Source organism: Pelophylax lessonae (assembly GCF_965119305.1).
Source record: "Pelophylax lessonae genome assembly, chromosome: 5".
Taxonomy (NCBI): domain Eukaryota; kingdom Metazoa; phylum Chordata; class Amphibia; order Anura; family Ranidae; genus Pelophylax; species Pelophylax lessonae.
In genome coordinates, this window is record NC_138772.1 from 230647528 (window position 1) to 230659618 (window position 12091).

The window sequence follows — 12091 nt, forward strand, 5'->3', positions numbered from 1 at the left end:
ATTTATTTATTTTTTTTCACATGGTTATACACCATTTGAATTTGAACACTGCCTTTTGGTTGCTTAAAGCTAAAACATAGACTTGAACTTTAACTGGTCGCCTAAATAAAAGAAAACATTGGGTTGGAAATGGAGACCTTTTTACCTTTTTTAGTACTGTTTCATAGATTAAACAAAGTTCACTTCTAGATGGCCCAAAACTCCTTGCAGCTTTGGCAGTGAATACTAATAGTGTCATGATCTGCTTTAGAGCCCCAATCAGGTCTGTTAAAGTTTGTCCATTGTCAGACAGCCTGTGTGTCTCTCATAATACATCTTCCTGCTGTTGTTAGACAGATGTGTATCTACTCTGTGTTCAAGCCCTTAGCTGATGGGCCCTGAATTGTATAGGGATCCCAGTTGCTAAAGAGTAGTGTCTTGGGATCTGTGATTATGTGTTTATTAATGATTTTGTGAATATACAGTAGCTACGTATAGAAATTTCACAGCAGTTCCAGAGTCAGTGGATCAGTATTGTTTTGGGATCTTGACATTTTAAGTAGGATGAATCCTATCGCCTAGTAGAATTCTAGCTACCCTTTTTGGTATTTTTTTTATTTTCAAAGAAAAAAAGCTCTGTGTGTACCCCGCATTAGGTTCCCATAGACAGACAGCAGGGTGAGGTCTTCCCTGTGGAACATGGGTTGTTTTTGGCAAATAAATTTGTGGATATGGGTAATGAGCCCATTTTTTTTTATTTTATCTCTAGGCTATTCTAGCATTTTATTAAATTACATGGCATGGTTTCTCAACTTGGATGGCAAGGAAGGATGGCTGGTGGTTAGAATATCTAGAGGGGGCCTAGAGTCTAATGTTTGGGGGAGGCTCATGCCCCAATAATTTTTGGGGAGGAACAGTTAATTGCTTTTTGGGCATGTTTGTTCTTCCAGGGGAACCTTCATACATAGGCTTGGGTAAGGTTTTTGATGTCTTGATGTTTTAATAAGATAAATTTACAATGGGCATGGAAGCCACAAAATATACATTTTCTGCTGTGACATTTAAAAAAACAACCCTGTGGATACCATGATGGATCTTTAAAATGCCTAAATTTAAACCATATTTCATGTGAGATTTATCTTTCTATGCGACCCAAGTTTACATAGGCACGTCTTCAGGACAGCAACTTAGCCAGGTCTTACCCTTACCATCTTTCCCTAAACTCCCTTTCCTCCCCCCTTTGTGGGACCCTACCTTTTTAGTTCCTTCCCTTTCCCACCCCCCACTCTTTATTTTTTTTTCTCCTTTTCCCTTTTTCCTTCTATTTTTCTACCTCTTATTTTACTCCTTTTCTTTATTCTTCCCTCTGTTCTTGATACAAAACCTCCAGATGCCTAAAGGAACATAATTGCTTTTTGTGCTCATGTCGATGACGGCCCATTATTCTTCTGTATTAGATTTGCTTATTGTTTTGTTCTGTGATCAATTGTTTATCCTATTGTTATGTACATGCCAAAAACTAGGATTTGTATTTACACTCTGCCTTTTTAAATGAACACTGATCTGAATTAAAAAAACAACTCTAGCCCATAAGCTACAGTAGAATATAAAATGGCCCATTTTGTCTCTTGTATCTTTTTCTATTGCAGTATGATTAGGGGGTGCAGTACTGAAAAATAAACAATAGATCCACACTGCTTACCAGATCACTCCTTTACAAACAGTAGTAGTAGATAAAAGCCACCTGCGCACCTAATATGTTTGTACCTTGAGCAAGGTTCAGAAACATTTGTGTTGCATAATGATATAATGCTTTTCTTTGGCTTATGCTTTGTGGACTAAATCTATCAGTACTAAGCATTGGCTTAGTCCCACTGAGACTCACCAGATGTTTAGACCCAAGCACGAGATAAAAGGCCAGAAACAGGTGACATTTGTGAGTGACATTGTAATATCCATATCTGTGATATTTTTATCATTAAACTGGTTGCGCAATGATCCCATTTCTGGCCTTTTGTCCCTGAGCTGAGGAGTGTATACAAGGGGACATTGAAGATGGTAGAGTTACAGATCTTGGCATCATTATGTGAGCGTTGGATAGATCACTATTAACACTACTGGTGGTCTTTTTATTTTCTGGACGGTCTTAGGGATTGATTTACTAAAACTGGAGAGTGCAAAATCTGGTGCAGTTATTCTTGTCAGGCAATCTGCTTCTAAGTTCAGCTTGCTCAATTAAGTTTTGACCAAAAAAAAAAAAATAACTGGAAGCTGATTGATTTCTATGTAGAGCTGCACCAGGTTTTGCGCACTCTGGTTTTAGTAAATCAACCCCTTTTAGTGTTTATTTTTGAAGATATGGGTCACTGCACATTCTAGTGCCTGTTCTGAATCATTCACTAATCCTGAAGTTCTTGTAAGTAATTTTCACTGACTTTAAGATATTACATTGCAAAAAATAGATGTAAAGATCAGTGTCCACACTAGAAATCTTCCAGCAAATCTTTTGTATATTTTTGGGGGGATTCAAATTGCTGCCAGTGTCCCACTTCTCTTCACTTTGCCAACCAGAACAGGAATCACAATTCAAACTCTTGAATTATGTATGTGATTCAGTACAGTGACAAAGAATAAAAGGAAAAGCATTGCATTGTGGAGGATTCCCCCCCCCCCCTTCATGACATGACCATTTTTTGCAATATGGCACTACTTTACTTTAACTGACAATTGCACGGTCTTGCGATGCTGTACTTCAAATTTTTCTTTTTTCCCACAAATAAAGCTTTCTTTTGGTGGTATTTGATCACCTCTGCAGTTTTTGCGCTGCAAACAAAAAAAAAAAAGGCTACCAATTTTGAATTTTTTTTTATAAAATTCCGATATACATAACAGGCTGCAGTCTACCTCATATATTATCCCAAAAGAGGGATATATAATTGGGAGTAGAAAGGGAGGATAAATGGCGCTACCAGATACTTGGAAAGTAATGGGCCAGTGGGAGAAATTGAGTGAGTCTAACAAGTGTCAATCATCCAAAGAATTATGTAGAAAAGTACTAGTGCAACTAAAAATATATGTATACAAAAAAAACAGTGACAATGGCGGTGTAATAGCTAAACAAGTGGATAAATAAACGAAGTACCTAAAAAAAGAGGAAAGAAACATCAATAAAGTGACAAGTGCAAAAAAAGTGACATCTATGCAAAAAAATCCAAAAAAGTAAGTCCATAGAAAATTGGTATAGTCAGAAAGCCAAATAGTTAATCAGTCTTCAATGGTGATTCGTGACTGTGAAGGCACACGTGTTCCCCCTCTCTCCCAGGACCGCACTAACCAAAGAGACAAACCCCTACAGGGGTAACGTACATCAATCACAATTAGGATGGCTCCTGTATATATGCCTAGTATTGGAGACTTTTAATGTACAGACTACATTAAAAGTCCATTTACATGGTAGTGGCGCCCTTACTTCAGGGGGATTTCTTCTCGCTTCTATCGGCATCAAGGACGCCTACCTGCACATTCTAATATGTGCTGGCCGCTATCGCTTCCTCCTACTGTGGTACCTGGAGGATCTTCTTCTGTGAGCGAAGTCTCCGAGTGCTTTAATGGACTACTGGAGATTGCTCTGCGAACTCTGAGGCAGTTTGGCTGGATCCTGAACATTTCAGGAGTCTGCTTTGGTTCTGTCCCCAAAAACTGGACTATCTGGGTCTGACTCTGGACTCTGCCTCTACAAGAGTGTTTCTTCCTTGGGAAAAACTCCAGACATTGTAGGAGGCAATTCAGCTTCTGTTGTTCAGCAGACAGTCATCCCTCCGGGCTTGCATGCGCGTGCTGGGCCTGATGTCCACCCTCGAGGCGGTCTGTTTGCATAGTTCCACACAAGATCTCTTCTAAAGAGATTCTGGTGAAATGAGTCCAGGATCCACGGTCTCTAGCGGTGGCTTCGCTCTCTGGCACTTCAACAGAGAAAATCCTTCTTCCTCTGTACTGGACGCTTGTCTCCACGGATGCCAGCCTGTCCAGGTGGGGAGGCGTCCTCAGCACAGATGTGCTCAGGGGGTCTGGACTCTGGCAGAGCCCAGACTGCCGATTAGTGCACTGGAACTCCGAGCGTTTAGACTTTGGCTCATTGGACAGTCGTCTTCAGGGGTGTCTGGTACGAATTATTTTGGACAATGCCACTGCCGTGGTCTATGTAAATCACCAAGGGGGCACAAGAAGTGTCCTTGCTACTTGGTAAGTAGCTGGCATTCTAGGGTGGGCTGACTGATTTGTTCCAGCCCTCTCAAACTTCTGCTTCGGCTCCTGTGCAGGATTCAGGCAATCCGGTCATTCTAGTGGCTCCAGACATGCCTCACTGGTCTTGGTATTGCGATCTGGTACGGCTGGTAGCTGATGCTCATTGGGGACTTCCTCTCAGGGAGGATCTGCTGTCCCAAGGACCAATCTTCCATCCTGATTTACAGTCGCTGGCTTTACCAGATTGGCTGTTGAACGCCAGGTGCTGAATGATGGAGGTTTGTTTGAATCAGTGATTCCTATGCTGTTCAGTGCTGGGAGATCTGCCTCTAGGAAGATCTACCATCCTACGTGGAAGACGTACATTGTGTGGTGTCTCTTGGGGTTCATCCTTGCTCCTTCTCGGTGGATCGGATCTTAACCTTCCTTCAACGGGGGGTTGAACAGAAATTGGCCTTGAGTACCATCAAGGGCCAGGTATCGGGTTTTGGCGGTCTTTTTTCCAACAAACTTTGGCCCCACACTCCCTGGTGCGTACCTTTTTCTTCAGGGTGTCCGACATTTGATTCCTTAAGTGTGGACTCTGTTGCAGCCCTGGAATCCTAATGTGGTGCTATTAGCTCTACTGAATCTTCTCTTTTAAAATATTCGGGAGTTTCCCTGCTTACGCTGCCCCAGTAAGTGGCCTTCTTTGCTGGCTATCACCTCTGCATGCAGGGTGTCAGAACTGACGGCGTTATCCTGTCATTCACTTTATGGTGATTCACAAGGATTGGGTGGTGCTTTGCCTCTGTCCGTCATTCCTTCATATGGTGGTCTCTGACTGTTATTTGAATGCAGATATTGTGTTACCTTCCCTGTGTCCCAGATCTAATCATCTGAAGGAATATGCCTTGCATGTCTTGGATGTAGTCCAGGCAATTAGGGTGTACCTGGCAGCTATGGAGTCTTTTAGGAAGTCAGACTCTCTATTTGTGCTCATGGATGGACCTCCCAAAGGTCTGTCCGCTTCTTCTGCGACCATTTCCAGATGGATCAGACGGTGGTTCAGGCCTATTGCATCAGGGATCCTTTGCCTGTTTAGGCGCACTCTACTAGGGCGCTTAGTGTCTCCTGGGCTTTCTGTCTTCAAGCGTAAGTGACGCAGGTTTGCAAAGTTGGCGCCTGGTTGTTGGTGCACACTTTTACAAAGTTTTTTGTAAAGTGCTTGTGTTGGCATTTGCGGATGCTTCTTTTGGCCGCAAGGTTTTGCTGGCTGCTTTTTAGATGACCTGGTCCTCTTTGAAGGTGTATTGTTTTTCATATGAGCTCCAGTTGTTTATCGTTGAGGTCTGTTACCTTGTTGACTATGGTTAGCCTTGGGAATTTTTTTCTGATGTTTTCCCACTGCTTTAGGAGGTCCCAATGGTTAAGAAGAATTAGGAGCTGTGTCCGTCAATGAACGAAAGAGAAAATGGAATTTTTGACTTACCGTAAAATCCATTTCTCTGATGTTCATTGACGGATACAGCACCCGCCCCTCTGTGGAGTTGGCTTTCTTCTGACACTGCTTGTAACAAAACTGAGTGCCTATAGCTGAAAGTGGGTGTATACCCCCTCCTGGGACTGCCCATAGGTGTAGTCAAGCTTTTTTCTGCCTAGTGTCCTACTCCTGTAGGGGGCAGTATAACCCAATGGTTAAGAAGAATCAGAAGCTGTGTCTGTCAATGACCATCAGAGAAATAGATTTTACGTTAAGTCAAAAATCCAATTTTTATTCACAATAGAATAAGGAAAATGTTTAAACTGAGAAAATGTACCATTTTAGGGGGGGGGGGGGGGTGGAAGTAGTTATTTATTTATTTATTTTTTTCAAATTAATAGCAGCAAGACATCCTAAAAAAGTATGGACAGGGCCATGTTTACTACAGTGTAGCGTACCCTCTTCTTTTAACAACACTCTGTAAACATCTGGGAACTGAGGAGACCAGTTGCTGGAGTTTTGGGAGAGCAATGTTCCATTCTTGCCTGATATAGGATTCTAACTGCTCCAACACTGCTTGTTCTTCCTTGTAGTTTTCGATTCAAAATGTGCCAAAATATTTTCAATTGGTGATAGTTATCAACTGCAAGCAGGCCGCACCTCGACTCCTCTACTACGAAGCCATGCTGCTGTTGAAGATGCAGTATGGCAGTTTTGCATTGTCCTGCTGAAATATGCAAGGCCTTCTCCTGAAAAAAAAAAACATTGTCTAGATAGGAGTATAAAACTGGATAGATCTTTCTGCACTGATCGTGCTTTTCCAGATGTGCAAGCTACCTATTCCGTTTGCAGCAGTGCACCCCCATACCATCAGAGATGCGGGCTTTTAAACTGAGTGCTGATAACCCAGAAGGTTCCTTTCCTCTTTAGTCCAGAAGATGTGGTGCCCATGGTTGCCAAAAAAATGTCAAATTTCGATTCATCTAACCACAGAACAGATTTCCGGATTGCAACAGACCACTTAAAATGAGCTATAACCCAGAGAAGATGTCATCTCTGAATCATGTTCATTAATGGCTTCTTGAAAACAAAAGGAAATTGGCCCAAGGGACTTTGAAGAGAGAAACCTCAGACCACAGGGTATATATAAAAATACATAAAATCATTTTTATTAAACCAATACAGTCATATTGACCTATATTGAAAGCACAAACATCATTATGAAAAATTCAAGCAGGTACAATAATAAAATAATGGAGCAACCGAAAAGACTCAGTGGCTATCAGGTACTGCGATATGTGTTCTAAAATCCTAGGAAAGTCCAAGAAGGGGTACAATGGTGAACTAGTAAGCCAAAGGGCTATATGAGTAAAAACACATGTATAAAAATGTATAGAGAAAAAGAAAAGAAAACACCAGATTTTACTTCCATGGATGCTTTACATATCCTTTCTTTTTCTCTATACATTTTTATACATGTGTTTTTACTCGTATAGCCCTTTGGCTTACTAGTTCACCATTGCACCCCTTCTTGGACTGTTCCTTCCCCACTATTTCACGTAGCACTGGATTTCTTACTTTATGGTTGCAATTCCTTTTCCCTATTTTGCTAAAGGCATATACTTAGTCACGCCCATATGTCACATATATTCACTTTTAATTCCAGGAGTGATACCAATTTCCACTGCTCTGTAGTGAGGACTGTTTTCTACTTGCTAAGTGGAGTCAGATGGTTTCCCCCTCCCCTCCTCAAATCCTGGGAGGGAAATGAAGTGACCTATGACTCTCCTTGTCCGGCATTCCAGCCATTAACACTCGATATGACTTGAAGTTGGGATCTCTTTAAAATTTAACTCACACCTAGGACAATACACAGAGATATCCTCCTTCCTGATGTAAGTCTGGATTTTAGCCTTTTTTTTTCTCCTCTTTGTATTAATACATTTGTTATCTATAGATTTGTTCCTGTGCACCTCCTGATGAAGCGAGTATTGCTCGCGAAACGAGTAGAGGATTTTAGCACACATCGCAGTAACTGATTAGCCACTGAGTCTTTTTGGTTGCTCTATTATTTTATTATTGTACCTGCTTGAATATTTCTTAATGACGTTTGTGCTTTTAATGTATGTCAATATGACTGTATTGTATTAATAAAATTATTTTGTGTTTTTATATATACCCTGTGGTCTGCGGTTTCTCTCTTCAAAGTTCCTGGGCCATTTTACTTTTTGTTCTTTTGTTTTCAATTGATTATGGGACTGAGCTACCAATTGCACCTTACTGTGCAGCACATGTATCATATATGGCTTCTTCTTTGCATGATGGAGCTTTACCTTGCATTTTTGGGGGGCGTGGCAAGCTGCGTTTACAGACAGTGATTTTTGGAAGTGTTCCTGAGCCATGTAGTGATGACCATAACAGAATCATGCCTGCTTTTTAATGCAGTTTCATCTGAGGGTCTGAAAATGACAGGCATTCAATATTGCGTTTCAACCTTGTCCCTTGAGCAGAGAGATTTCTACAGATTCTTAGAATCTTTTGATGATATTATGTACTATAGAAGATAATCTATTTAAAGTCTTCACAATTTTATGTTGAGGAACATTATTCTGAGATTGTTCAACATTTTTTTAGGCACCGCTTTTTACAGATTGGTGAACCTCTGCCCATCTTTACTTTTGAGACGCTGACTCTCTAAGATGTTCTTTTTATACATAATCATGTTGCTATCCTGTTGCCAATAAAGCTAATTAGTTGCAAAATGTTCTTCTAGCCCTTTCTTTTTAGTACCACTTACTTTGCCAGCTTTTTGTTGCCCTGTCCTTTTTTTTTTCCCTGACATGTTTCCGTGATCACTGTCAAAACTGCCTTTTATCTTTTTTTTTCTTACAATGGTACATTTTCTCGGTTTAAACATTTTGATGTGTTTTTCTATTGTGAATAAAATATAGGTTTATGAGATTTGCTAATCGTTGCATTATGTTTTTATTTAGATTTCACACAGCATCCCAACTGCTTTGGAATTCAGGCTGTAGTTAAACCAATAAATGCATACTGTATATATAAATGTACACAGTAAATATACAAATTATGAATACGTTTTTTTTTTTTTTTTTGGGCGATTACATGACCTCTGTTCTCAGCTGCAGAAAAGAGAGCTGAGGGTGGAGACACTTTGTTGGTGAGGGGGGTCAGTAGGGAAAGTCATTTTCAGATCTTCGCTGTGCAGGGGGGGGTGTCAGCACAAGTTCGTCTACTGGAGTACACGCAGGTTGTGCTCCCAAGTAGAATGCTTATCACACTGGGATGAATGTGCTTCAATATATACTAATGTATGTATAAATATACATACATATTGGAGAACAAAATTAGAGGACAACCTACAATTTCTCTTACGTCCTCTGACAGACACAGCCTCTTCCAAGTTTCATCACTATTGGGGGTAATGGCGCCCTCTGCAGGAGCAGGCTAGGTAGTGAAACTTCATTAAAAAGCTTTAACTAGACACACCTTAGGGGCTGTCCCTGTAGACATTACCCTCAGACACTTAGAGCTTACTAATCAGTTACTTGCTGCCTAGCTCAGGAGTAGGACCTAGGATACCCTGCTGGGACTCCAGTCTCAGTTTTTTATTTTCATTTGAAAAATGTTTCTTTTATTTTCCTCACTATCGCTAGCTAGTCAGGGGGATCCTCCTGGAGAACTACAAGTGACAGCCGGGCTGGGCTTCGCACTGGATAATATAGAACCTTATGGTACCCCAGCCTGGCCTACGAGCGTGCGCAAGTTGTGGTCTGCCCAGGTCTCGCCTCAACGGTGCCCTGACGGATGGGGATGAGCCTGCGAGAATATTTTTTTCGCCGGGACACATCAACCCTGGATCGCCCTGTGTTGCAGCGTCCCCTCTTGGCTGGCGGCACCCCCACTCAGGGTGGGAGATGAACCATATCGGAGCGGAGCCTGCAGGCCATGGTATGGTGAGTGATGCTACCCCCGTGTCCCTGGGACAATCCTGCAGCCCCTGTCCCTTTATTTTGGGGTTGTTTGTCTTCTTGTACTGCTTGCTACGAAACTGATTAGTAAGCTCTAAGTAAGTGTCTGATGGTAATGTCTAGAGGGACAGCCCCTAAGGTGTGTCTAGTTAAAGTTTTTAATGAAGTTTCACTACCTAGCCTGCTCCTGCAGAGGGCGCCATTACCCAATAGTGATGAAACTTGGAAGAGGCTGCGTCTGTCAGAGGACTCAGAGAAAATAATTTTACGGTAAGTTCTTGCAAAAATTCTATTTTCCTAAATTTCAAGGTCACTGCTTAGCCCCATTTGAAATGATCTAAACGGGAATAAAAGAGCAGTTTTGTTAACCGCTTGCCGACCGCCGCACGACTATTTACTGCGGCGGTCAGCCCCTCACAGTCAAAGTGACGTAGTACTACGTCGCTTGCCTGTGAGGCTCTAGGGAGCGAGCGCGCGCCGCCGGAGGCGCGCTCCCGCTCGCTCATGGACCTCACTCGCGATCGTCGGTTACACCGGGAGAAAGGCAGGAGGCTAATGTAAACAAAGCCGCCTGTCAATCTCCCCTGTGTAACAGCACAGATCATACGGTCCTGCTATGTAGGACCGTTGATCTCTGCTGTTACACACACAGCCACATCCAATCAGTTAGAATCCCGCCCCTAGTGACACACTTAACCCCTCCCTCTCCAATAAAGTTAACCCCTTCCCTGCCAGTGTCATTTTTACAGTAACAGTGCATATGTATAGCACTGATTACTGTAGTAATGTCACTGGTAACCCCAAAAGTGTAAAAAATGTCAGTCAAGGGTCCGAACTGTCCGCCGCAATGTCGCAGTCCCGCAAAAAAAATTGCAGATCGCCGCCATTACTCGTTAAAAAAAAAACCAATAAAAATGACAAAAATCTTTCCCTTAGTTAGTAAACACAATAACTTTTGCGCAAACCAATCAAAATACGCTTTTTGCGATTTTTTTTTTTTTTTTTTACCAGACATATGTAGCAGAAAACAAATTGGCCTAAAATGTTAAAAATTTTGATTTTTACATTTTTTTGGGGGGGAATTTCATATAAAAAAAATGTGAAAAATATTGTTATTTTTTCAAATTGTCGCGTTTTTTTGTTTATAGCGCATGATCAAAAAATCGCACAGGTGATCAAATACCACCAAAAGAAAGCTCTGTTTGTGGGAAAAAAAAGGACGTCAAATTCGTTTGGGTACAGCGTTGCATGACCGCGCAATTGTCCGTTAAAGTCACGCAGTGCCGAATCACAAAATAGGCCCTGGTCAGGAAGGGGGTAAAATCTTCCGGGGCTTAAGTGGTTAAGCATAGTTAATGAATTACATATATTTTTAAGCACAGAATAAAAAAATTCAAATAGATTTGAAAAAGAACATTGATTAAAATTGAAGAACTTTCAGATACCTCCCAGTCATTGGTGCCTAATCTGACACCTTGTACTAATTTCTTTAATTCTCTGACAAACCCTATTTAACTGGTAGCCTAACTTTCTAGTTTTCACTGACTTTTGAAGATGGTAAACCTTTCTAAAGTGACTGAAACCTTCCGACAGCAGGTTGTCCAGATGAAGGCCAAAGGGATGAACCTTTCAACCATAGCAAGAGGTTTCTCATTCCAGATCTGTGATTTCTAGATTATTGCATCTTTACAGCGTCACAAACTCATTCAAGTCCCCCAAGAAGGATGGTTGTCCACGAAAGACAAATGCAAGAGAGCAAAGGATAATGTAGAGAATCTCAATTGGCAATCGGTTCAACACTGTAGCTGCGATTGCTCGCCAGTTCAGCACTGAACAGAATAAGGATCTGTCTCGTCATACAGTGTCTCCCTGTTTTAAGAGAATTTGGACTGGAAGCCCACTCCGCAGTGACCAAACCTCTCATTAGCAGAAAGAATCAAAAGGCTAGACCAGTGTTTCTCAACTCTGATCCTCAGGGCATACTAACAGGCCAGGTTTGCAAGATAACTGAAATACATCACAGGTGATATCATTTGCTGCTCAGTGATTGTAGTATTCTAGTCTGCATCTCCGCAAGGTAATACTTAAAATCTGGCCTGTTAGTTAGTTAGTTGAGAAACACTGCGCTAGACTAACCTTTGTTGAGGAGCATGTTGTGTGGACAGAGCGGAACTGGTCCAAAGTTCACTTTAGTGATGAAAGCAAGTTTCATTTATTTGGGTAAGATGGGAAACATTGTCCTCAATTTGTGGAAAGACTGACCCCAAAGTGTGTAAAGAAGTCCGTGAAAGGTGGAGGAGGAAGCGTCATGGTTTGGGGGGTGTTTTCTGCAGCAGGAGTTGGGCCTCTTATACAGCTAACATGGCAGAGTGAATGCAAATGTTTATAAGAATCTTCTTCGACCACACGCAAT

At 41.6% G+C, this 12091-nt stretch overlaps 1 protein-coding gene across 2 annotated transcripts in view; it reads left to right on the forward strand.

The window, feature by feature from the left end:
* SLC12A7 (solute carrier family 12 member 7) overlaps window positions 1-12091 on the forward strand; it is a 550671-nt gene that overhangs the window by 380163 nt on the left and 158417 nt on the right. The window lies entirely within an intron of this gene.